The following is a 24757-nucleotide window of genomic DNA, read 5'->3' as shown; positions in this document are numbered from 1 at the left end:
AGTGTTCCTCAGACACTGCCTTAGTCCTGGTACAAAATACCTTACAGAAGAGAGGAAAAAGGCTATCTTGCAGATCCAAGAATAGAATACCTCAAAACAGTTTCAGGCCTTCCTAGGCCTCATCTCATACTGCTGCCCTTGGATCCTAGATGCTTCTTCCTCTCCTGCCCTAGGACTGCCTAATTAGAGCCTGCCTTTTAGACTGTATGTCATGAAATGTCAGGGACAAGCCACAGGGGTCCTTACTCAAAGCCACGGCGGCAGAAACAGGCCTCTGGGCTACTACTCAGCCCGCTTGGATCCAGTTGCTCGGGGGACCCCTTCCTGCATACGTTGCCATTCACACCTGCCATCTTCTTCTGGACAAAACATCTGATATTGTCCTGGGTCACCCTCTTCAGATCTTGGCCCCCATGACATTTCTGCAATTCTCCAGCAAACTCAACCAAAACATCTCTCAGCTGCTAGACACCATTGTATGCAGTGTTCTCTTCTTCTTCTGGACACTGTGACTATCACTAGGTGTTATGACCTCAACCCTGCTTCCCTCCTTCCTTCTCCTCAAGGGGGGATTGTTGAGGAGGGAGATGTTTATTCTGATGATGCCTTTTACTCTGGAGATTGCCATGATTGCCAGGAATTGATTAAGCAAGAGACTGAGCCTCTCCCGAACGTGACTGAAACAATACTGGACAATCCTGATCTCATTCTGTTTGTGGATGGATCTCGATACGCAGAGGATCAAGGCAGATATCATACTGGATATGCGGTTACCTCCTTACATGATGTGCTACAAGCCTACCCTCTTCCTCCTGACAAGTCTGCCCAGGAGGCTGAACTGATAGCCCTCAAGGAGGCCTGCAAGATGGCTGAGGGGAAGACTGCCAACATACACACGGATTCCAGATACGTTTTTGGAGTAACTCATGATTTTGGCCCCATCTAGAGGAGCCACAATTTCATCACTGCAAGTGGAACTCCTGTAAAACATGCTGAAGCTGTGCAAGCACTAATGGAGGCCATGACACTCCCTAAGCAAGTGGCCATACTCATGGTCAAGGCACACTCAAAACCAGATACTCCAGAGACCCAAGGAAATGCCAGAGCAGCAAAGGAAGCTGCAATGAGGAGAAGAGAGGAGGTGAAAACGATGGTAGCCCAGACACGGTCTAAGGTCGTAAGAGATGAGACACGTATACCACGTGGATTCAACCCTCACAATGAAATGGTCTATGCCCCAGGAAAGGAGGAGAAAATGTCTGAAGGAATTCCTAAAGAACTCTGTGTACAAATGGCTCCTGATAGACAGACGGAATGAAGCATCTGATGAAGAAGTGGCTGACTAGGGTAGGAAGGTAGCGGGACCAGACTCAGATGAGGATTACATGTGGAAGCTTGGACATCTAATATGCCTACCTCAAAGTATTTACCATATGACTATGAATTGGGCACACTGCCCAACTCATCTCGGAAAGGAAGCCATGAATAACCTCATATTCTCCATCTTCTTGGCTCCAGCCATCTCCACGTACACTGCCCGACATGTAAATAGCTGCATGGTTTGTTCCAGATGAAACCCAGGGAAAATGGAAAAAGTCCCTGTCATGTGTTCACCAAAACCTCTCTACCCATTTCAAAGGATACAGATTGACCACATACAGATACCCCCTGCACAGGAATTCCAGTATGCTCTAGTGGTCATAGACATGTTTACTGGATGGCCTGAAGCCTATCCCGTGAAGAATCAGACAGAGAAGACAACAGTAAAGAAGCTATTAAATGAGATTGTCTGCAGATTTGGGGTACCTGAAGTGATAGAGAGTGATCAAGGAACTGCCTTCACAGCTGAAGTAGCCCAGGAGATATGGGCCGCACTGGGGACTCACCTTGATTTCCACACCCCGTACAAACCACAAAGCAGCGGCAAAATCGAAAGACTGAATGGCACATTAAAACTAAAAATGCTGAAAATTGCTCAAGAGACTGGTACTGTCATACCCCACTCTAACGATGTGCGGAGGTCGGCCAGGATAGCAGCACGAGTTTAGTTTTTGTTTTGGAGCCGTGCTGGATCCGCCTCTCATCAGGTGCACTGGGTGGGGTCATTAGTTTAAATAGCACACCATCCCAGTACTCTGAGCGGATTATAGGAATCATTGTGGTCTTGGAAGCTAGGAAGGAAGGTTGTCTGTTCCAGCTCAGAAAGATAAGTGTGATTTCAAGTTTGGTTGTTTTGTGTCATCTCTCCCATCCAGGTTCTGTGCGAGCAGGCTGCTCCTATTTCCCCTCCTTCACCATCTCAGGGAATTTAGGTTTTTTTCAGCCCAGGCACGGGGACACATCATACCTACCTTTAAGGTTTGCCTAAAGTGGCTCTCCCTGATCGATTTTTAGGAGGTACAGATGACTTTATCCGTTTTAGAGAATCCTGCAAATTGTACTTTCGGCTGCGTCCATCGTCGTCAGAGGATAGCTATAGTTATTTCTCTGCTTAAAGGGGACGCGCAATCCTGGGCCTTTTCTCTGCCACCTGGTTCTCGGGCCCTCCGGTCGGTGGAGGAATTTTTTAAGGCTCTGGGATTAATCTACGATGATCCAGATCGGGTCTCGATGGCAGAGTCGAGATTACGTAATTTGTTTCAGGGGGAATCATACTGCAGAAGCTTACTGTGTTGAGTTTAGGAGGTGGGCTACTGAATCAGAGTGGAATGATCCTGCGTTACGTAGTAAGTTTTGTCAGGGGTTATCTGAAAGATTGAAGGATGCCCTTGCTTTTCACGAATACCCAGACTCTTTGGAGAACGCTATGTCTTTAGCAGTACGGCTAGATAGATGTATCAGAGAGAGGTATAGGGCTCCCTCCACGCAAGGTATCCCTTCTGTGAGTGGTTTCATCTCTACTGCCATCCCGGGTGATGTTACAGGTAACTCTGGGGTAGCGGAGGAACCTATGCATTTGGGTCAGGTTTCTTGCCATTCTGATAGTAGAGACTTTAGGAAAGTGCACAAACTATGTTACTATTGTGGAAAGAGTGGTCATTTTATTTTTGCTTGTCCCTATGTTAAACCACAGGTGGAAGAGAAAAAGAAAAAAAACTTTCCTCACACTTGGTAGTATGAATGGTGTGGTGGAGCAGGCAGGTATGCCAGCTCCCTGCAGTTCCCATTTTCTCCTTCCAGCTATGGTGGCGCTAGAGTCAAAAAATGTTTTTGTTGATGTATTCCTTGATTGTGGTGCTGGGGTAAACCTAATTGACTTTCTTTTCCTTCAAAACCTAGGACTAAGTACTTGCACTTTAGAGAACGAGATTAGTGTTTTTGCAATTGATTCTTCCCCTCTTTCTCAAAGGAGCCTTACTCACATTGTTCATGGTATTCACTTAAGGGTGGGTGATTCACATGTTGAAATTATTTCTTGTTTTGTCATGAAGGATTTGCCAGCTCCTATAGTTTTGGGGTTGCCATGGTTGACTAGACATAACCCAATTATAGACTGGCAAGCGAGACAAATCATTGGTTGGAATGAGTTTTGTTCGGATAATTGTCTTGGCACATCTGTCTCTGGTGTGTCCATTATGGCTTTACCTCAGTATCTCTTGGATTTTGCGGATGTCTTTTCGGAGGGTGGGGCTCAGGAATTGCCCCCTCATCGAGACTATGATTGTCCAGTTAATCTCATTCCGGGGGCTAAGTTGCCAAAGTCTCGGCTTTACAACCTCTCTCAACCCGAAAGAGAGGTCATGAGAAAGTATGTCGCCGAGAGTTTGGCAAAGGGTCATATTAGACCATCTAAGTCTCCAGTGGCAGTAGGTTTGTTCTTTGTGAAGAAAAAGGATGGATCACTGAGACCGTGTTTGGATTTCCGGGAATTGAACCGTATAACAGTCCGGGATCCATATCCCCTGCCTTTGATCTCTGATCTTTTTGATCAGATTGTTGGCGCCAAGGTGTTCTCCAAGTTGGATTTGAGAGGGGCCTACAATCTGATCAGAATCAAGGAGGGGGATGAGTGGAACACGGCCTTCAATACGCACGAGGGTCATTTTGAGAACCTGGTTATGCCTTTTGGGTTGACTAACGCGCCAGCAGTATTTCAGCGATTCGTCAATGACATTTTTCATCACTTGGTGGGGAGGTTCCTAGTAGTTTACCTGGATGACATTTTAATTTATTCTCCTGATCTGAAGACCCATCAGGATCATGTGAGACAGGTTTTGACGATCCTTCGGGAGAATAAATTATATGCCAAATTGGAGAAATGTTTGTTTGCGGTGCAAGAGCTTCCGTTCTTGGGATACATGCTTTCTTATTCTGGGTTTCGTATGGACCCCGAAAAGGTCCGAGCGGTTCTGGAGTGGGACCGACCAGAGAATCAGAAAGCTTTGATGTGGTTCTTGGGGTTTACTAATTATTATAGAAAATGTATTTTGAATTATTCTACCATAGTAAAACCTCTTACTGATATGACCAAGAAGGGCACCGATGTTTCTGTCTGGTCGGATGAGGCATTGCAGGCCTTTTCGGCTATTAAGGAGCGTTTTGCGTCTGCTCCAATTCTGGTGCAGCCGGATGTGTCTCAGCCATTCGTAGTGGAGGTTGATGCATCAGAGGTGGGGGTTGGAGCAGTGCTGTCACAGGGTTCATCTCCTGGCAAGTGGGTCCCGTGTGCCTTTTTCTCCAAGAAGCTCTCGTCGCAGAGAGGAATTATAATGTTGGAGATAGAGAGATGTTGGCTATCAAGTTGGCCTTTGAGGAATGGAGTCACTGGTTAGAGGGGGCGTCTCCCCCCGTTACGGTGTATACTGACCATAAGAATTTGGCTTACCTGCAATCTGCCAAGCGTCTGAACCCTAGGCAGGCCAGATGGTCACTGTTTTTTACCAGGTTAAATTTTGTGGTTACCTTTCGCCCAGGGGTCAAGAACGTTAAGGCAGATGCCTTGTCTCGCAGCTTTCCTGGGGGAGGTGATTCAGAGGATCCAGCGCCGATTTTGGCAGATGGGGTGGTGGTCTCCGCTCTGTACCCTGAATTGGAGATGGAGGTGTTGGGAGCCCAGGAGGGGGCTCCTGGTTCTTGTCCCCCAGGGAGGTTGTTTGTTCCTGAGGGCCTGCGATACAAGGTGTTCAAGGAACATCACAATACTGTCCTCGCTGGACATCCTGGTGGTAAGTCCACCTGTGATCTAGTATCCCGGAGGTTCTGATGGCCAGGGTTACGTAAAAGCATTGAGAATTACGTGACAGCTTGTGAAACCTGCGCTCGGTCAAAGGTTGCTCATAATCGACCGCCTGGTTCACTTATTCCATTGTCTATTCCGTCTCGTCCTTGGACGCATTTGTCTATGGACTTTATTACGGATCTGCCGAGTTCCTCTAGGAGAACAGTGATTTTGGTGGTAGTTGACCGTTTCAGTAAAATGGCTCACTTTATACCACAAACTAGTCTGCCTAACGCTAAGACTCTTGCGCAGATTTTTGTGGATAATATTGTGAAATTGCATGGTATTCCTTCGGATGTGGTCTCTGATAGGGGCACGCAGTTTGTCTCCAGGTTTTGGAGGGCGTTCTGCTCTCGGCTTGGCATTCAACTTTCATTCTCTTCGGCTTTTCATCCGCAGTCGAATGGTCAGACGGAGCGTACTAATCAAAACTTGGAGACCTACTTGAGGTGCTTTGTGGCTGAGAATCAGGGGGACTGGTCCTCATTCTTGTCTTTAGCAGAATTTGCGTTGAATAACCGTAGGCAGGAGTCCACGGGTAAGTCGCCATTTTTGGGCGCATACAGTTTCCATCCTCAGTTTGGTACCTTTTCTGGGACTGGTTCCTCTGGGATGCCAGAGGAGGAGAGATTTTCTTCTGCCTTATCCTCCATCTGGCGGAGGATTCAAGGGAATTTGGAGAAGATGGGTGAGAGGTATAAACGAATGGCTGACAAGAGACGTGTGACTGGTCCGGACCTGTGTGTGGGTGATCTGGTGTGGTTGTCCACTAAGAATTTCAAATTAAGAGTGCCATCTTGGAAACTGGGTCCAAGATTTATTGGTCTGTATAAAATTTCTGCGGTGATCAATCCTGTGGCGTTTCGGCTGGATCTTCCGCAGACTTGGAGGATCCATGATGTGTTCCACAGGTCTTTACTAAAAAAATACGTGAGACCGGTGGAACCATTGCCATTGCCTCCTCCTCCTGTTCTAGTCGAGGGAAACTTAGAGTTCGAGATCTCCAGGATTCTCGACTCTAGAGTTCTTCGGGGTTCCCTTCAGTACCTGGTGCACTGGAGGGGATATGGCCCCGAGGAGAGGATGTGGGTTCCAACGTTGGATGTCAACGCCAGCCGACTGGTGAGGGCTTTTCATAGGTCCCATCCGGATAAGGTTGGTCCGGGGTGTCCGGAGGTCACCCGTAGAAGGGGGGTACTGTCATGCCCCACTCTGACGATGTGTGGAGGTCGGCCAGGATAGCAGCACGAGTTTAGTGTTTGTTTTGGAGCCGTGCTGGATCCGCCTCTAATCAGGTGCACTGGATGGGATCATTAGTTTAAATAGCACACCATCCCAGTGCTCTGAGCGGATTATAGGAATCATTGTGGTCTTGGAGGCTAGGAAGGAAGGTTGTCTATTCCAGCTCAGAAAGATTAGTGTGATTTCAAGTTTGGTTGTTTTGTGCCATCTCTCCCATCCAGGTTCTGTGCGAGCAGGCTGCTCCTATTTCCACTCTTCACCATCTCAGGGAATTTAGGGTTTTTTCAGCCCAGGCACGGGGACACATACCTACCTGCTGAGCAGTGCAGGGAAAGAGGTCAGAGATTAGCTAGGAGGTGACCCTTCCCCTGTCTCTCGCCCAGAGCCTGGTTGGTGGGTTATCTGTGAGTCTGAGTGCACGCCCGCCGTAACAGGTAAACTATGGCCAGAGATTCTTCTAATTGCCCTATTTAGTGTCGGACACACCCCTAGGGGGAAGGAAAAGCTGTTCCCTTTTGAGATTTTGTTTGGGAGTGCCCCCAAGTTAGGACAGTATTTTCCCCAAGAACTTGCTTTGCAATATGATTGCTTGTCTGCCTATATATCTGCTCTGTACTACTGACCTACATTTTTGAGTATTTTCTTCACTTCCAGATCCCAGCCAGATTTCTGGAAGTCATACCCCTCAGCCAGGAGATTGGGTTCAGGTGAAAAGACAAGTCAGAAAGACTCTAAAGCCCAGATTTGATGGCCCATTCCAAGTTCTACTAACTACTCCCAAGTCTGTGAAACTCGAGGGGAAGAAGACCTGGAGGCATGCTTCACACTGCAAGAAGGTTCCGGCCCCCCATGCAGAGGCCTGTTGAGAATTATATCCTTTCTGGTGTTCTTGTTGCGAGTGGGGGGGTGCGTCTTGTGGGAGCGTATATGGCCCAATGTTCATACTGGGCCTCAGATGCCTCGAGTGGCACATGGGTCTTCTGGGTAAATACCACAGAGCCAATACAGGTCTTTGAATTTGACTTCTGTGATGTTGCTGATTGCAGATGTCATGACCGTTCAATGTTTGATTTTGCTTCCCTGCAATACCATGTATGTGTTACCAGGACCAATAATGAGTACTGTGCGGCCTGGTCTGGTGTACTCACCAATACAGGAGTCAGCTGGGGATACAAATTAGCTGAGGGGATGCAAAGAAATGATAAAAGGGGAAAACCTCTTGTAACCAGAATGCATTTAAATACCAAGAATATGGTAAAAACTCAGTTAAAAACATGTCTAAAATATCCCACTGATCAAGGGGGGCCCTAGGTTGTCATCCCTTAATACTGCAAATGTACTGATCCCCTAGGGGACAGAGGGGTAAAACTTAACATTTAATGTGGGCAATTCTAAAATAAATGGACACTAGAGGATGAGCCTCTGTAACATACAACATAAAAAACAGCCCTACGGGCCTAGACTGAACACACACAATCAGTATGGGAAGGATGGTCTAGATAAACAAACAAGAACGTTCTCACCCGGTTGTAGATGTAGACCAAGGGTTCTCTCAGAGGTTGTTGAGAATAGAGACGGACCTGTGTTAATGGATCACCATACTGGAAAGTACCAGGTGTATGTGCCCCTTTGCGTGGTAGGGTGACGGGGTGGGTTAACCCTAGACAACCCGAAGTAAGGGGCAGGGGCTAATACGCCCTACCTAACTACACGAGGAACTTGCCCCGCAAGGGGCATCCCCATCCGGATGCCTGACCCTGTAGGGGCGGAATCCCTAATATACCCTATACCTCATATAATCCCCTTGACTGGGAGGAAAGCATTGAGAAAAGAAGTAATCCTGGGTTAGGATTTGGTTATGCCCAAGGAGAGGCAAAAGAAGGTGGGATACCAGCCCAGGAGGCAGCCTCGATTCCCATGTGTACACACAGTACAGACCATAAGTTTGGACACACCTTCTCATTCAAAGAGTTTTATTTATTTTCATGCTATGAAAATTGTAGATTCACACTGAAGGCATCAAAACTATGAATTAACACATGTGGAATTATATACATAACAAAAAAGTGTGAAACAACTGAAAATATGTCATATTCTAGGTTCTTCAAAGTAGCCACCTTTTGCTTTGATTACTGCTTTGCACACTCTTGGCATTCGCTTGATGAGCTTCAAGAGGTAGTCACCTGAAATGGTTTCCACTTCACAGGTGTGCCCTGTCAGGTTTAATAAGTGGGATTTCTTGCCTTATAAATGCTGTTGAGACCATAAGTTGCGTTGTGGAGAAGTCAGGTGGATACACAGCTGATAGTCCTACTGAATAGACTGTTACAATTTGTATTATGGCAAGAAAAAAGCAGCTAAGTAAAGAAAAACGAGTGGCCATCATTACTTTAAGAAATGAAGGTCAGTCAGTCCGAAAAATTGGGAAAACTTTGAAAGTGTCCCCAAGTGTAGTCACAAAAACCATCAAGCGCTACAAAGAAACTGGCTCACATGTGGACCGCCCCAGGAAAGGAAGACCATGAGTCACCTCTGCTGCGGAGGATAAGTTCATCCGAGTCACCAGCCTCAGAAATCGCAGGTTAACAGCACACAGAGTTCTAGCAGCAGACACATCTCTAGAACAACTGTTAAGAGGATACTGTGTGAATCAGGCCTTCATGGTAGAATATCTGCTAGGAAACCACTGCTAAGGACAGGCAACAAGCAGAAGAGACTTGTTTGGGCTAAAGAACAAAAGGAATGGACATTAGACCAGTGGAAATCTGTGCTTTGGTCTGATGAGTCCAAATTTGAGATCTTTGATTCCAACCACTGTGTCTTTGTGTGATGCAGAAAAGGTGAACGGATTGACTCTACATGCCTGGTTCCCACCGTGAAGCATGGAGGAGGAGGGGTGTTTTTCTGGTGACACTGTTGGGGATTTATTCAAAATTGAAGGCATACTGAACCAGCATGGCTACCACAGCATTTTGCAGCGGCATGCTATTCCATCCGGTTTGCGTTTAGTTGGACCATCATTAATTTTTCAACAGGACAATGACCCCACACACACCTCCAGGCTGTGTAAGGGCTATTTGACCATGAAGGAGAGTGATGGGGTGCTGCGCCAGATAACCTGGCCTCCACAGTCACCGGACCTGAACCCAATCGAGATGGTTTGGGGTGAGCTGGACCGCAGAGTGAAGGCAAAAGGGCCAACAAGTGCTAAGCATCTCTGGGAACTCCTTCAAGACTGTTGGAAGACCATTTCAGGTGACTTATTCTTGAAGCTCATCAAGAGAATGCCAAGAGTGTGCAAAGCAGTAATCAAAGCAAAAGGTGGCTACTTTGAAGAACCTAGAATATGACATATTTTCAGTTGCTTCACACTTTTTTTATGTATATGATTCCACATGTGTTAATTCATAGTTTTGATGCCTTCAGTGTGAATCTACAATTTTCATAATCATGAAAATAAAGAAAACTCTTTGAATGAGAAGGTGTGTCCAAACTTTTGGTCTGTACTGTAGATGCTATAGGAGTGCCCAGGGGGGTCCCAGATGAATTCAAATCCAAAAGTCAAGTGGCAGCAGGGTTTGAATGTTTAATCCCTATAGTTACTATAAACAAAAATGTGGATTGGATCTACTACATCTATTATAATCAGCAAAGATTTGTGAATTACGCAAGAGATGCATTAAAGGGTATAGTGGAGCAGCTGGGGCCCACTAGTGTTATGGCATTCCAAAATAGAATGGACCTGGACATGCTAGCAGAAAAAGGTGGCGTCTGCAAAATGATTGGTGAAACCAGCAGTACTGTAGTTCCCGATAACTTAGGACCAAATGGTCAAGTCATGAATGCCCTGAGGGGACTTACTTCTCTCTCAGAATTAAAGAGAAATTCTGGGGTGGATAGTTCATGGGAAAATTGGTTCACAAACTGGATAACAAATTGGAAACAAACCTTGTTACAACTTGGAATAATTATAGTCATTGTATTAGTGTTGGTCGAGCACCAAAGTGCTCGGGTGCTCAAGTAGAACACCTCGGGATGCTCGGATGCTCCACCGAGCACCCAAGAACAATGAAAGTCAATGGGAGAACCCGAGCATTAATCAAGCCACCCCCTGCTCTGAAGAGGGGAGGGTGTCTGGTTCTGTCACGACCATGTTTATGGCCGTGACTCCTTGGAAGCCGCATACAGTAGCCAGCGGTTTGGGTTGTTGTGTCAACCGCAGCTGAAGGTATAATGTTGTTTGCCTCAAGTGCGGTTGCCACGGACAACAGGAGTGTGTGCGGTTGCCTTGGAGTTGTGTGCGTGTATGTATGCACTTTTGTATGTCTGTGTGCACTCTGTTTTATGTGTGGTGTGCACTGACATCTTCCCTTCACTGTGGTTGCCCGTGGCAACGTTTGGTTGTATGTGTACATGTGGTGGCAGTGTCCCAGGCCTTAGGGCTGACTCCCAGGACATGGTTGCCACCCATGTCGTTGCCTGCGGCAACAGCCACAGTGTGTTCTTGAGTTGGACACTTTCCCTTTTAGTTTGTGTTTCCCTTCCCTGGTGCTGGAAGGGTTAACTCCCTTCCCAGTGTGTGTGTGTCACTGGGTGTGTCTGACTGTTGGGTGTGGCTTCTTGGCCTATAAAGCCTCTGTGTTTAGCACATGTCTGAGGGTTGCTTCAGCCATGCTTAGCTGGAGCAGCCTCCTGTGTTTTCCACCTGCCAGTGTTGGGGCCACCCTTGTGGTCATAAAGATTATGTCACATTAACTTTATGTCATGTTTATGTGTGATGTTTATGTGATGTTCAGTTGGGATTTTCCTTTGTTGTTTGGTGCAGCTTATGGATCTGGATTCCTGTGTGTGGATATGTGTTTGCCAGCACAGGGATCCAGTCAGCAAGGCTGTGGCAGGTAGGTGGAACTAGTTTAGTTCACCTGCCATATCCGTAAGACTGTTAGTGTTCCCCTTTTCCCTGCAGCTTGGCCAGTGAGACCCCTGTTCCTCCGTGTCCAGAAGGAACAGGCCGTCTTACCCTCACTCCTAGTCTAGGGACCGGTCGGAGGGTGAGTTAGGGATCCGAGGTTCCTGAGCATGGGTCCTCCTACCTTTAAAGGTCGGCCCATGCAGCTAGGAGTTAGGGTCAGGTTAGGGACGCTTTAGGAGGTGACCTGCTCCCTAATCCTGTCGTCCTGGCCGAGCATCTGGCACCGCACGGCTGAGGGTTTTCCCCATCCTCAGCCGTGACAGGTTCACAGGAAAAGGTCAGAAATTGATGGAAACACCACTGAAATGGTTCAGGAACAGCATGGGGAGGATGTCTGGATGCATGTTGGACTCCCAGGTCGCTGCTGGGAACGATGTTGTCGGAGTAGTACACTACTTATACAGACTGACAATAATACACACAAAACCGAACAAATTAAAATTTTAGAGGAAAAATTGTTAGGAAACATTCTTTCCTACATATTTACTTGTATATCAAGTGCAAGTGCTGCCAAAAATTACAAGGAAGAGGCACTCGATACAACCTGTATATCATATAAAGAAAGGCCTCATTCACATTGTGATACAATTTTCAGGTAGTGGGACTCCTACACTCATAAAGCCTATGCACTAAGTGAAAGGGCTGCCTAAAATTATAAGGAATACAATACACCCTTTATTACACATAAGGGAGAGTATTATACACACCCTTGAAAAATTATGATTGATGGCCTGCTTGTGACCCTCAAAAACTATTGGAGAAAGGGCCTGCCGATCTGACCCTCTAAAACATTAGGGGTGAATGCTTGCTGCTGTTCTGACCTTCAAAAACATTAGGAGCGAGGGCCTGCTGCTGAGCTGACCATCTAAAACATTAGGGGTGAGGGTCTGCTGCTGAGCTGACCATCTAAAACACTAGGGGCGAGGGCCTGCTAATGACCCTCTAAAACATTAAAAACAAGGGCCTGCTGGTGACCCGCTAAAACATAATGGGCGAGGGCCTGTTGGTGACCCTCAAAAACATTACAGGGTGAGGGTCTGCTGCTGCTGAGCTGACCCTCTAAAACATTAGGAGCGAGGGCAGCCTAATAAGCATGTTGATATAATGGAGGAGGAGGACGAGAAAAGGGAGTTTGAACCATGTACCCTTTTTAGTGGTGGAAGGGGTGCATGGGAATTTAGTGTATTCAATACACCATAAAAGCCACATTTAGAGTGCCTTTATGTTCAGCCGCTTTACTCTGGTGGAGTAGAGAAGTCAGGGGCAATCCAGGCCTTGTTCATTTTTATAAGAGTTAGGCTACTTTCACACCTGAGTCAGGTGTAGATCCGTCTGGTATCTGCACAGATGGATCCGAAACTATAATGCAAACTCTTGTATCCATTCAGAATGGATCCGTTTGCATTATTCTTTTAAAAAAAAAGTCTAAGTCAAAACGGATCCGTCCTGACTTACATTGAAAGTCAATGGGGGAACGGATCCGTTTTCAATTGCACCATATTGTGACAGTGAAAACGGATCCGTCCCCATTGATTTACATTGTAAGTCGGGACGGATCCGTTTGGCTCTGCAAGCAGCGTTTTGGTGTCCGCATCCAGAGTGGAATGGAGGCGCAATGGAGCCAAACTGATGCATTCTGAACGGATCCTTGTCCATTCAGAATGCATTGGGGCTGAACTGACCCGTTTGGAACCGTTTGTGAGATCCCTGAAACGGATCTCACAAACTAATTTCAAAACGCCAGTGTGAAAATAGCCTTAACCGTGAGGGTCACGGGAAAGGAAGCCTAACATAAAGTCAGCCATGTGTGCCAGAGTCCCAACAGACAAGACTTTGAGAGTCATCCTCCTGATGAGGACAGCAATCTCATCATCCTCTTCCTCCTCTACTGCCCATCCACGCTGAACAGATGAAAAAACAGGTACTACCTTCCGTAGCGGAGGCCACCAACTCCTGATCCTCCTCATCATCATCATCATCCAATTTGCGCTGAGAAGACGGTACACTTCAAAATGTCAGAGTGCAAAATCAAGGAAAAACAGCAGCTCTTTTCATGTAGCTATGACACAGACTTCCACCAGCAGGCAATCTCTAACAAACGAGTTCCTCCTGTGGATTACAAAATTGCACCGCGCATAGTGAAGTTCCACCAATCTTAATCTCTTAGATGCTTTTTAATATACTCACAAGAGTCACTAAAATTCAGGCATTAAACAATGAAATCTGTAGCGCCGCCCGACTCAGGTTTCACCAGAATAGCTTCGTCAGGGGCGAATGTCCCACCCTTCCTTAGGCGTTCCTTTATACCACTGAGGGAGCCAGGTAGCACAACCCTTCCTTTATGTTCATACATTTAAAACCTTCTCCATAAAATCCCAATCATTTTTCTTGCATAAAATTATAGATCATGATACAATATAATCTATCACACATACCTTCGGTAACACTACCTCAATCCTAACCACTACATATACCTATTTCATGTCCCTATTCACACTGAGGCAGGAAGATCCAACTATTGAGTTAAAACAGAAACTGGAAAAAATGATATACTATGTTACTATGAATAGTAATAGGGTTAGGGTCCGTATTAGGGTTAGTGATTTCACAGCAATATAATGAGTGTATAAATATAGTAATTATTAATTGCTGTAGGATTAACATGCTTAGATGAGATCTTTTTGCAGATCACTTACTATATTGGAGCTACTCTAATATCTCCCATAGTCCTTACTCTTGGGCAGCCAGTCACTTGCCACAGGAATGGTTTGAATAAAAGCAGCACTGCAGTAACTATCCCAATCCATTACACAGTGGACAGAGATGTGAAGTTCTGGTGCTGGAGATTATTGCAGAATACCAGATCAGTGGGGATGTCAGGAGTCTAACCATTGCTAATCTGATATTGAAGACCCATCGTAAAGATAGGCCATCAAGTATAAAAATAACAAATAAGTCCTTTATGTGTCATCCAAAGGCAATGTATGTGGATTGGCATAGACTTTACATTTTGTGAAAATCCTTTGTTGGAAGGACACAGACACCACACTATAGTTTTTGAATTTGTGGATAAAAAAGTTAAAGTAGTAGTAGCTTGCACAAAAGTATAGAGCAGAGAAAATGAAGTACTGATAGATTTGTGCTTGGTGTTGAAGGCTTATATATAATTTTCATATAATTGTATGTTTAAAGGGAATCTGTCACCTGCTTTTACCATTTTAAGCTGGCACCATCGCTATGTTGACTAAAGTACCTTATTTCCAGCAGTCTTCTTTTTACTTTATTTCGTTTTGTAGTTTTGATATAAAAACACTTTTTATGTTATGCTAATTAGGGTCCAAGGTGCCCAGAGGGTTTTTTTTTTTTTTTCACTCTCCGGTGCCCAGTGACGCCCCCCTGCAGTGCCCAAGAACGCCTCCTGATCATCAAATAACCTCCCACAGCCCGGCAAACTGTTCCGTCCCTCCCCACGTCATAGTCTACCTTATAGAAATGCCCTGTCCTTCTTCCTGTCTGAGGCCAGAAAACTCGCACAGGCGCAGTACCGCCTGCGGCCTGCACCTGCGCGATCATCAACGTCCTGAGGGCAACAGCGCTCAGGTCACATCACTGGGCTCGGCGCATGCCCAGTGAGACTTTTGAGGCTGTTGCCCTCAGGAGGTTGATGATCGCGCAGGCGCAGGCCGCAGGCAGTACTGCGCCTGCGCAAGTTTTCTGGCCGCAGACAGGAAGAAGGAAGGGGCATTTCTATAAGGTAGACTATGACGTGGGGAGGGGGCGGAACCGTTTGCCGGGCTGTGGGAGGTTATTTGATGATCAGGAGGTGTTCTTGGGCACTGCAGGGGCGTCACTGGGCACCAGAGTGAAAAAAAGCCCCTCTGGGCACCTCGGACCCAAATTAGCATAACAAAAAAATCGCTTTTATATCAAAACTACAAAACGAAATAAAGTAAAAAGAAAACTGCTGGAAATAAGGTACTTTAGGCAACATGGCGATGGTGCCAGCTTAAAATGGTAAAAGCAGGTGACAGATTCCCTTTAATTTGTGATATTGAAAATTAATAATTTATACTGAATATCTGTTATGGCTGAAAATGTAATTACTTTCTATACTGAATTTTCGAAACATAATTAGCATTTAGTGTCAAGAACTTTGAATACTAAATGTTAAAATCCCTTTAATGTAGAATATGTCACATTTTCCTCCTCTAGAAATTGGCAAAATATTTTTTTTATAATTTATTTGAAACTTGATATTTCGACCTTAGCATGAAGTATGACAAGCCACAAAAACTGCACACAGAACAAGGCTGTTTACAACCTTATTAGAATAATCCATATTTACTGGCCAACATGTTACCAGCATCACAGAGCATCACATTTCCAGGCCTTGCTGCGAGAGATGCTGCATTCTGCTATTGCTGGGCGCTAGCAGAGGAATTTCCACCCACAGCGAAACAGGTGTGGGTACCAATCCTACCATACCTGCAAGAAGAGGGCGGTTTGTAGATGTGTTTGTCACTTTGGAAATGAGATCATTCTTGCAGCCAACCCATCGAGATCCGCCCTCCTGATCCAGCCTCAGGGAACGCCTAGACCGACAGGTGTCCGAATACATCGGGTTAACGGCCGATGTGGACGCTCTGAGAAGCAAGGAACACCTGGACTACTGGGTGTGCAGGATTGGCACAATTTGCCATGGAACTCTTGGCTTGCCCCTCATCGAGAGTCCTGTCCAAAAGTATGTTCAACGCAGCAGGGGGGATCATGGCTGATAAACGCACTCGCCTAGCTCACTAAAAATGAATGAGGCATGGATCTCGGAGGAACTGAACACCTGTGATGACCATGTGTAATTGAATTTTCTCATACCAGCCCACACATATGCGCCACCACCCAGAACAAAGAATGGTCTTTGTCTTATGTACAGTATATACAGCGTCATAAAAGGCCTTTTCTGCCATTCTGGTGAATGCCTAATTTTTGGGGCCTCTACTCCAGTGGCCTACAGTAAAATGTTTATGCAGTGACCACCTAATGTACCTCCAAACAAATAATCACTAGTTCTTTTCTGTCAGGTGAATGCCTAATTTTTGGGGCCTGTACTGGCCTACAGTAAAATTTTTAGCCGGTAACCGCCTATTGTACCTCCAGGCACATCATCACAAGTGTTTTTCTGACATGTGAATGCCTCATTTTCGAGGCCTGTACTCCACTGGCCTACAGTAAAATTGTTATTCAGTAACCTCCTAATATATTTCCAGCCACATAATCACTTGTTCTTTTCTGTCACGTGAATGCCTAGTTTTTGGGGCCTGTATTAGCCTACAGTAAAATTGTTATCCACTGACCCCCTAATATACCTCCAGCCACATAATCACTTGTTCTTTTCTGTCCGGTGAATGCCTAATGTTTGGGCCCTGTACTCCACTGGCCTGGAGTAAAATTGTTATCCACTGACCGTCTAATTTACCTCCAGCCACATAATCACTCGTTCTTTTCTGTCAGCTGAATTCATAATTTTTTGGGGCCTGTACTCCACTGGCCTACAGTAAAATTCTTATCCACTGACCGTCTAATATATCTCATGCCACATAATCAGTTGTTCTTTTCTGTCAGGTGAATGCCTAATTTTTGGGACCCGTACTCCATTGGCCTAAAATAAAAAATTTCTAGGCTCCAGCAAAGCACATTTTTATGAGTTTCACTTTAAGATGCATAAAAAAGGGTCCTGATTAAAATACATATATTTTGTGGGAATTTTTGCCATTGATCCCACTCTGGTATGTCACTGTTCATGTTGTGGGACTATTTGTGCACTTCTAGTAAGTATTTGGTGGCTGCAAATATTACCTAAAGGTTTTTCAGGTTCGCTTGCTATTAAAGTGAATGGGGCCCACCGCGAACACGCGGTTCGCAAACATTTGATCGCGAAAGTGTGTTCGTGTTTGCGAAATGTCCTGGCCGATGTACGTCCATCACTAGTGGTAATCCCACAATTTAAAAAAATCTAATATCTGGAGTAATGCATGTGCAGCAAGCCCCTGAGAAGTCTGTGCAAAGGATGGAAGTGGTAGTGGACCTGTCACAATGTACTCCCTCAGGCCTTTGCTCCCTGGGGATCAGTGCAGTGGAAATGTATTTTGAAGAATGAGGGCATAAGTGAACGTACTGTCTAACAGTTTCTCTTTACTATGGTGGCAGGTTGGATGACTGCAATTGGAGACTTGTGGGTACTGGAGTCCACTGTCAGGTTCAGATTTGAACTTTATCTAGCCTAGTGGTGGTCTGTATGATGGGTGTCTGAGCCATAGTCCCTCACCTTGTAGCAGTGTCTATAATGCAGTTTGTTGCTGTTAACGCTACTGTCTTGTCTCTCAAATGTTTTCTTGAGGCTGAATTGACTCTGTCTCTGGATAAACTTTCCAAGGAGCAGCTCTGCACTATGCTTCGTCTCCTGTCAGTAGTTACTGAGCAACTCCTCCTCCTGGCAGGAAGCAGGACCAGCCCACTCCAAAGAGGGGAGGAACAGTTTGGTTAACCCTGTTTCTGCCAACCATCTGGCATCTATACCTCTCCAGACTGGTACTTATGTGCAAATAACTAAAATACATAACATTACAATAAATAACAATAAAACTATTTGCAGATATCCCCAGGTCTGGGGTACTGCACACACCTTTATTTTTACTATACCAATGCATAAATGTCACTCTCCCATGTAATTTTCGTCCTTTTTGACTTCCTAACTAACCTATCTGCAGCTCTAGTCTGTTCACTTTCTGCGGGTGATGTAAAGGAATCCCAGCGGACCAAAGTTTCTTCAATCAATATTCTTTGTATTTATTACATAAGCGGGTACCCACTTGTGGAATAAATACAAAGAATGTTGATTGAAGAAACTTTGGTCCGCTAAGATTCCTTTACATTGTCCTGGAGTTTGCTCTTGTCCCGTGCGGCATATTAATCTAGTGCCGATCTTTCCTATCCATCACTTTCTGCTGGTGGGCAGCAGCTTACCACATGTGTTCATCAAGAGTCTGCATTTTCCAGTGCACTGCAGTCAGCTATTGTTAACCTCTTTTGCTGCATAGAAAATAGTCCCTCACGTAGAGCCATAGTAATTCCACTAATAAAGAATCTTATGGTATGTAATGCCGCAGCTCAATTTTCTTCTTCCCTGGCTAGGGAGAGACATAGCTATATATTTCTATTTTGGAGAAAAGATGCATGAATGAGTGAATGGTAGGTGCCTAGGCCACTTCACTATGACATTACTATGCCAACACATAGAGGAGGAAGGAGCAGTGAAGCTACTGAGTATTTCTGGTCCACCCATCACCCAGGATAGGGCAGACCAGTATTTCAGCAACAGGAGAAACAACCGGGAGTGCTACCAAAGAATAAAATGTAAAATGAATACCTAATGCAGATGACCCAAATTTTTTATGAAAATACACATTCAGTGGAATCTGACTTTTTAGCAATTCAATTCACACAAATATTAAAAAATACGGTCAGCTTGACCTCAGGCAGAATGCGTGTTTAAACACCGGAAGGCATCAGTTGGCAAAAAAAATTTGGACCTTATTTTTTAAGCAGTGTGTTTTCAAAGAGACTTTATTACCAATGACTACCTTCCATTTATTTAACTGTATAAGTCACTGTCACTTTAAAATTACTAACACTGTTTTGATGTGTAATAGCTTGAAAGAAGTTGCATGCAATCCTCGGAGACCCCAGAATGTCATACACACATTTTCAGGGCATTCGAGGCACTTCTAATTTGAGTTGAATTTTATTTGTTTCAAATCAACCAACCAATTGGACCAAATCGGATTTGAAACTAATTGTCAGTAATTCACTCATCTCTAATACCTAACAAAATTTTTTTTGTATACTACAACATTATTTCATTTCACTTGCCCTATGTATTGCATAGTTATGCTTTTCATTTGATAACCCCTTTTAAAAAAAAAGATAACATCAAACACTAAAGTGGACACAGTGATGGTTGGGTGAATTACATAAGAAGCCAAGATATTCAAAGGAAAAGGAACAGACAGGCAATTGTATCTGTTTTTTATAAGGTTTATTCTAATATTCTGCAATCTTTTTGTAAAAAGTCTTGTTCTGTGCATGGCTTATCCCATAGGTACAAAGACTTCTAAGTATGATGATATACTGTAGATATATGACACACAGAATACTGGACCATAAAACAGACCAGAGTTAAAGTGGTTCTGTCACCCGGATCAACGTTACCCTACCAGGTTATATTGACAGCGCTAGACTGCACTCATGTACAGAATGGTCTGTGTGCATTGTGTCGGGATGAAGCCAAAGATGTGCGCACGTGCCATTCTGGACATGTGTGCGGTCTAGCGCTGTCAATCTAAAGGCGGGGGGGCATGATGAAAAGCAGAGGGGCGGCATTATGGAGCACCAGGGGTGTTGCTGGATTGGTGTTCAAAGCACATAAGCCCACCTCCTGGTGCTCAAATAGTTCATTTGCATCATTTTAAAAGTTATTTTTTCTCCTCAATGATACCACCCACAGACATAAGACAGATATTATTTTAATCAGTGTCATAAACCCTATCAGGCATATAGCCGATAGGGTTGATCAGGGTGACAGAGCCGCTTTAATACATGGACGTTCCATCTAAACCAATAATAATCTAAACTATAACAAATTACAAATTAAAGTGAATAAATAATTGCAAAAAAATGTCAGTAAAGCCTTCTAATATCAAGGCAGTAGGTTCTGGATATTTTAGAATAAAAGTCTATTTTGATGGAAATGGCTCCCATCTGTTCTAGAGATTACATGAAGCCTGTGAGACTGATTTCACATCAGCAATGTCATGGGTTTAAAGAATAACAGATGTGTTTTCTTCTGTCTAGCTCTTATGTACCATTTGCTGTAAAAACTTTCTCTCTTTCAATGGCACTCTAATCATGTATTTTCCCTATTCACCTGGTCATCTCATTTCACATTGACACAAATATCATGCATCTTCAGCTTCTCTTGACTGAACAACTTCTGCTTTTATTACCACCATAAGGATACAGGTCAGTCACTGACCTGAAAATATTATAAATTATACGGAAATATAGACTGGCATCAAAAAAGAAAATGACTCACTTAAAAATGTAAGCATTGGTAAAAGTAAGATAATGTTCAGACTAGTAGCTAGCCTTGTTTTGCATTACTCGTAATTAGCCATGGTCTAAAGAAATATGGCTGAATGATTGAGACAAGGTGTGTCTCAGACTCCCTAAAGGCACAAAAACAAAACTGTAGTCACAGATCACAGCATTGCCTTAATGGACGTAACCTAAAAAGGATCCAAGTAGCAAGATCTCAGGAAAATAAATAGCAAGTAATCATCCCCTGTTCTGACAATTTTTTTTTACTTCTGAGTGAAGGGTTGTTTTAAGACTCACACAAGAAAGCAACAGGTCCAGAATAGGTTCTTCACAAATTTAAAAGATTCAGTGAATGCACGTACAAGAAGGTGATTCTGTCATGAACAGATATCTCCAAAAATACAAGTTAAGAGCAGCATAACACCTCTCACAACTAGAGAGGAGCGAATTTTTAAAAAATTGGATTTGCCGGTTCGCCAAATCCTTGGGAAAAAATTAGTTTCGATCCGAATATATTAGTGGCGAATTTCGTTAAGAAAATGGCTATTTCATGGTTGCTGAGAGCCTTTATAGTGGTGTAGAACACTGTGCTTTGTAGTAACATGCATAAGGAGTCTGCTTTGGTAGTGAAATAATACTGTGCGTCCGTATGACATGCAGATGACAGGCGTCACTCTTAGAATCACTGCACGCTTCACTTATTTGGGCAGTCACGGGGTCAAAACTGACCAAATAACTCAAATTAACTCAGCCTTATAGGTCGATGTTAGTGCCAAGAAGAAGCGCACTCCTTTTATACCGTCATCAGCTGATTCCACATAGATATCAACAGAACCTGTTCTAATTAACGCTTATATAAGTAGAGCCCCCCCCTGACAGAGTGGAGAGGGTGTCAGCAGTAAGTTTTTGTTGACTTCACTGATTATTTTGCCCTTCCTCTGATTCGTCAGAACAATAACCCACAAAAGAATGGATCCTGTCTGTTGATCATCCGCCTTCACTTGGTCAGCATTTGGTCAGTAATCCATCAGTATTGCTAATGCCCAAAAAAACTGTAGTGGATCCAAAACAGAGATGACACGTGAAGATAATATTTGCAAGTCTTCTGTGTTTTGTGCCCACTCCTGCTTTTGGTTACCAAATCATAAGCCAATTTTGAAGGGACCATACAGGCCTTACAGCTGCTACACAGACAGGATCCGTTGTGCGTCTCATTTTACCTTCCTTCTGACAGATCAGAAGGGTCAAATAAATGATGATGTCAGCCAAGCAAAAAAGGCTAAATAGTGGCCCAATCATGAAGTGGGGAGGGTGGGAACAGCATGAGAAATCCAAAGTGGACTATATATATTTTCTTTTTCTGCTAATACACATCACAAAAGGCATTAGAATAGATAATTGCACCGCTGAACGGCAAATATATTTTTTTCTTTTTGCGCTAATGCATGTCACAAAAGGCTTTAGAACAGATAATGGCAAATATATTTTACTTTTGCCTACAAAAAGGGCTGTAATTTTCACACTTCACCACACAACGGCTAATAAGCCCCTTTTTTCCACTAATACAAGTAAAAAAATGCTCTAGAACATATAACTGCACCACACAAGGGCAAATAAGACATAGAAATATTTCCTTGAAATAAACTCTGTCAATGCCTGTATTCAATTCAAGGAGATATAAGAGAGAGTGAGACTTTTCCAGACAATTGGAGCACCTTTGATTCAGGTAGAATTTATTTGGACCAGAAACTAATTACATAGCTGATTCAGCCGAATGGGACACAAAACAAATTTTGAGTTTAGGGTTGAAGCAGACATTCTGTGCGGGCAGATCCTAAAGTAGTATGTGGTAAGTTGTAGTATGTGTGTAAGCCTGACCACGATATTGGTTTCAGTGTCACATATAAGACATACATCAGATAGACGGTTCACTGTGAATCAAAGTTAAGGACAGCAATATAATGATATATTATGAATTACATCCATTTAAAAAAAAAAAAGACATATTAAATAGGCTATGCTTTACCGGGTCCCCTTGATGGTAGAGGAAATGAGACTCAACTAGTTGCCATGGAGAAAAAGGAAGAATGTAAATGATAGTGGCTTGAGGAAGGTATATTCACACCATGTTGTCTGCTAGTGTCTACTTGCGTTAGGCAGAGTTTAAATACTGTGTAGACCGGAAGTACTACCTCCAAACCGGAAGTGATGTGGAGGTGACCTGTAGTACTAAATTTGGTCTAAGAAATAGATAAATAGTGGGCAAGAGGTGCCGGTCAAAGTAGGGTGGCTCAGGGAGACCCTGTGTGCCCCCAAACAATTGAATAGTAACCTATGACAGGAGTAAAAAGACTGTGTATATGGATTAAACTAAAATAAAGATGACGGTATATTCCAGCGAGGAATGCACGCCCATGAGTGGAACATAATAGGAGCCAAGATGGCGATGCGTTCCACGCTGGAACGCATCGCTAAGACGAGTGAAGAAGGCGAACCTCATAACTGTAGAGTGTTGCCCAGGGCACAAGGAGCCAGAGTAGCGTAGGTGGGGAAATCATAGTGGTGGTCTAGTGGTGGAGAAGCAGTGTGTTCCAATGTGGAACACCTCCAGCCTGCAGAAGCGGAGGAAGTGCCGATGCATTCCACGGGGGAACGCATCGGAACTAATGAGGAATAAAAACGGCCATGCGTTCCAATGGTGGAACGCATTGGCGCTGATACACATTGAAAGTGTACCAAGATGAAACTAATATGGTATAACCTACAGCAAAGGCTGAGGGAGGGGACCAAAGGTGACATTCGGAAAACATAAGGAGGGGGGACAGATATGTGGGCAGGGTGTTGTATGAATGAGAAAGTTAATTATGTATAATCTAAAACCCTGTATATTATGTGGAGAGTTTAAGAATGTAAAGGAGGAGAAGAGTGTAAAGAAAACAGAATAAAAGTGAAAAAGAGGAAGAAAAAGGAAGAAGAAAAAAAAGGGTACAATACAAAAGGAGTACAGGAATAATGAATACAAGTAGAGAACATAGAGGTGAACTAATACAGAACAAAAGGGTACAAAAAGATATAAAGAAGATGGCAATGGTGATGAGGATCCGGTTGAGATCTCAACGTGCGTGCAAAACAGAGATACATAGTTACTATATTTATATAGTATGAGTATCAGGGCATAAAACGGTAGTAACTCAAATAAAAGACAATAATTCTGTTGCAATATTTCTGCTTTCTTCGATTAACAGTCTATATTATTTATGTGAATAAATTAGAATCTGTACAGGATGAAATTCTAACCTATTATCCTAAATACCAAGCTAAAAAGAGCTCATGATCTGAGCTAAGTTAGACGACTATATATATATATATATATATATATATATATATATATAGTGATAAATCAAAATATATATTTTTTATTAAATAACAATAATGCAGTGCAAACTAATATAATTTTTTTTTTAAGACAAATGGAATTCAATCAATGATATGCACGTTTTTAAGAAAGTCAAAGTAATCTAGAGTGTGTGTGTGTGTATGTATGTATATGTGTATATATATATATATATATATATATATCCACTACTATGCCTTATTATGACAATACAGTTCAATTATATTTTAAATCAATTTGATACCTGATTTCTCTCAGCCGACAAATGTCTGATTGATTAAATCCAAATCTGGTCTATTTCAGATTTCCTCTTTTATTGATACAAATACATATACATAATTAACCATACCGGCCTAGAACTGAATTCAGTTCTTTCGAGATGATACCATGTTTCCAACAGTACATATAAATCTCCTTCACGTTTTAGGATGATGCTGCAGGTGCACCCCAATCTTATTCCAAAACAGATACTACAGTCATGGCCAAAAGTTTTGAGAATTACATAAATATTGGAAACTGGAAAAGTTGCTGCTTAAGTTTTTATAATAGCAATTTGCATACACTCCAGAATGTTATGAAGAGTGATCAGGTGAATTGCATAGTCCTTCTTTGCCATGAAAATTAACTTAATCACCAAAAAAACTTTACACTGCACTTCATTGCTGTCATTAAAGGACCTGCTGAGATCATTTCAGTAATCGTCTTGCTAACTCAGGTGAGAATGTTGACGAGCACAAGGCTAGAGATCATTATGTCAGGCTGATTGGGTTAAAATGGC

This window comes from Bufo gargarizans, chromosome 5, assembly GCF_014858855.1.
Source record: "Bufo gargarizans isolate SCDJY-AF-19 chromosome 5, ASM1485885v1, whole genome shotgun sequence".
Taxonomy (NCBI): domain Eukaryota; kingdom Metazoa; phylum Chordata; class Amphibia; order Anura; family Bufonidae; genus Bufo; species Bufo gargarizans.
The sequence above is the reverse complement of the archived record's forward strand: the minus strand, read 5'-3'. Positions refer to the sequence as shown.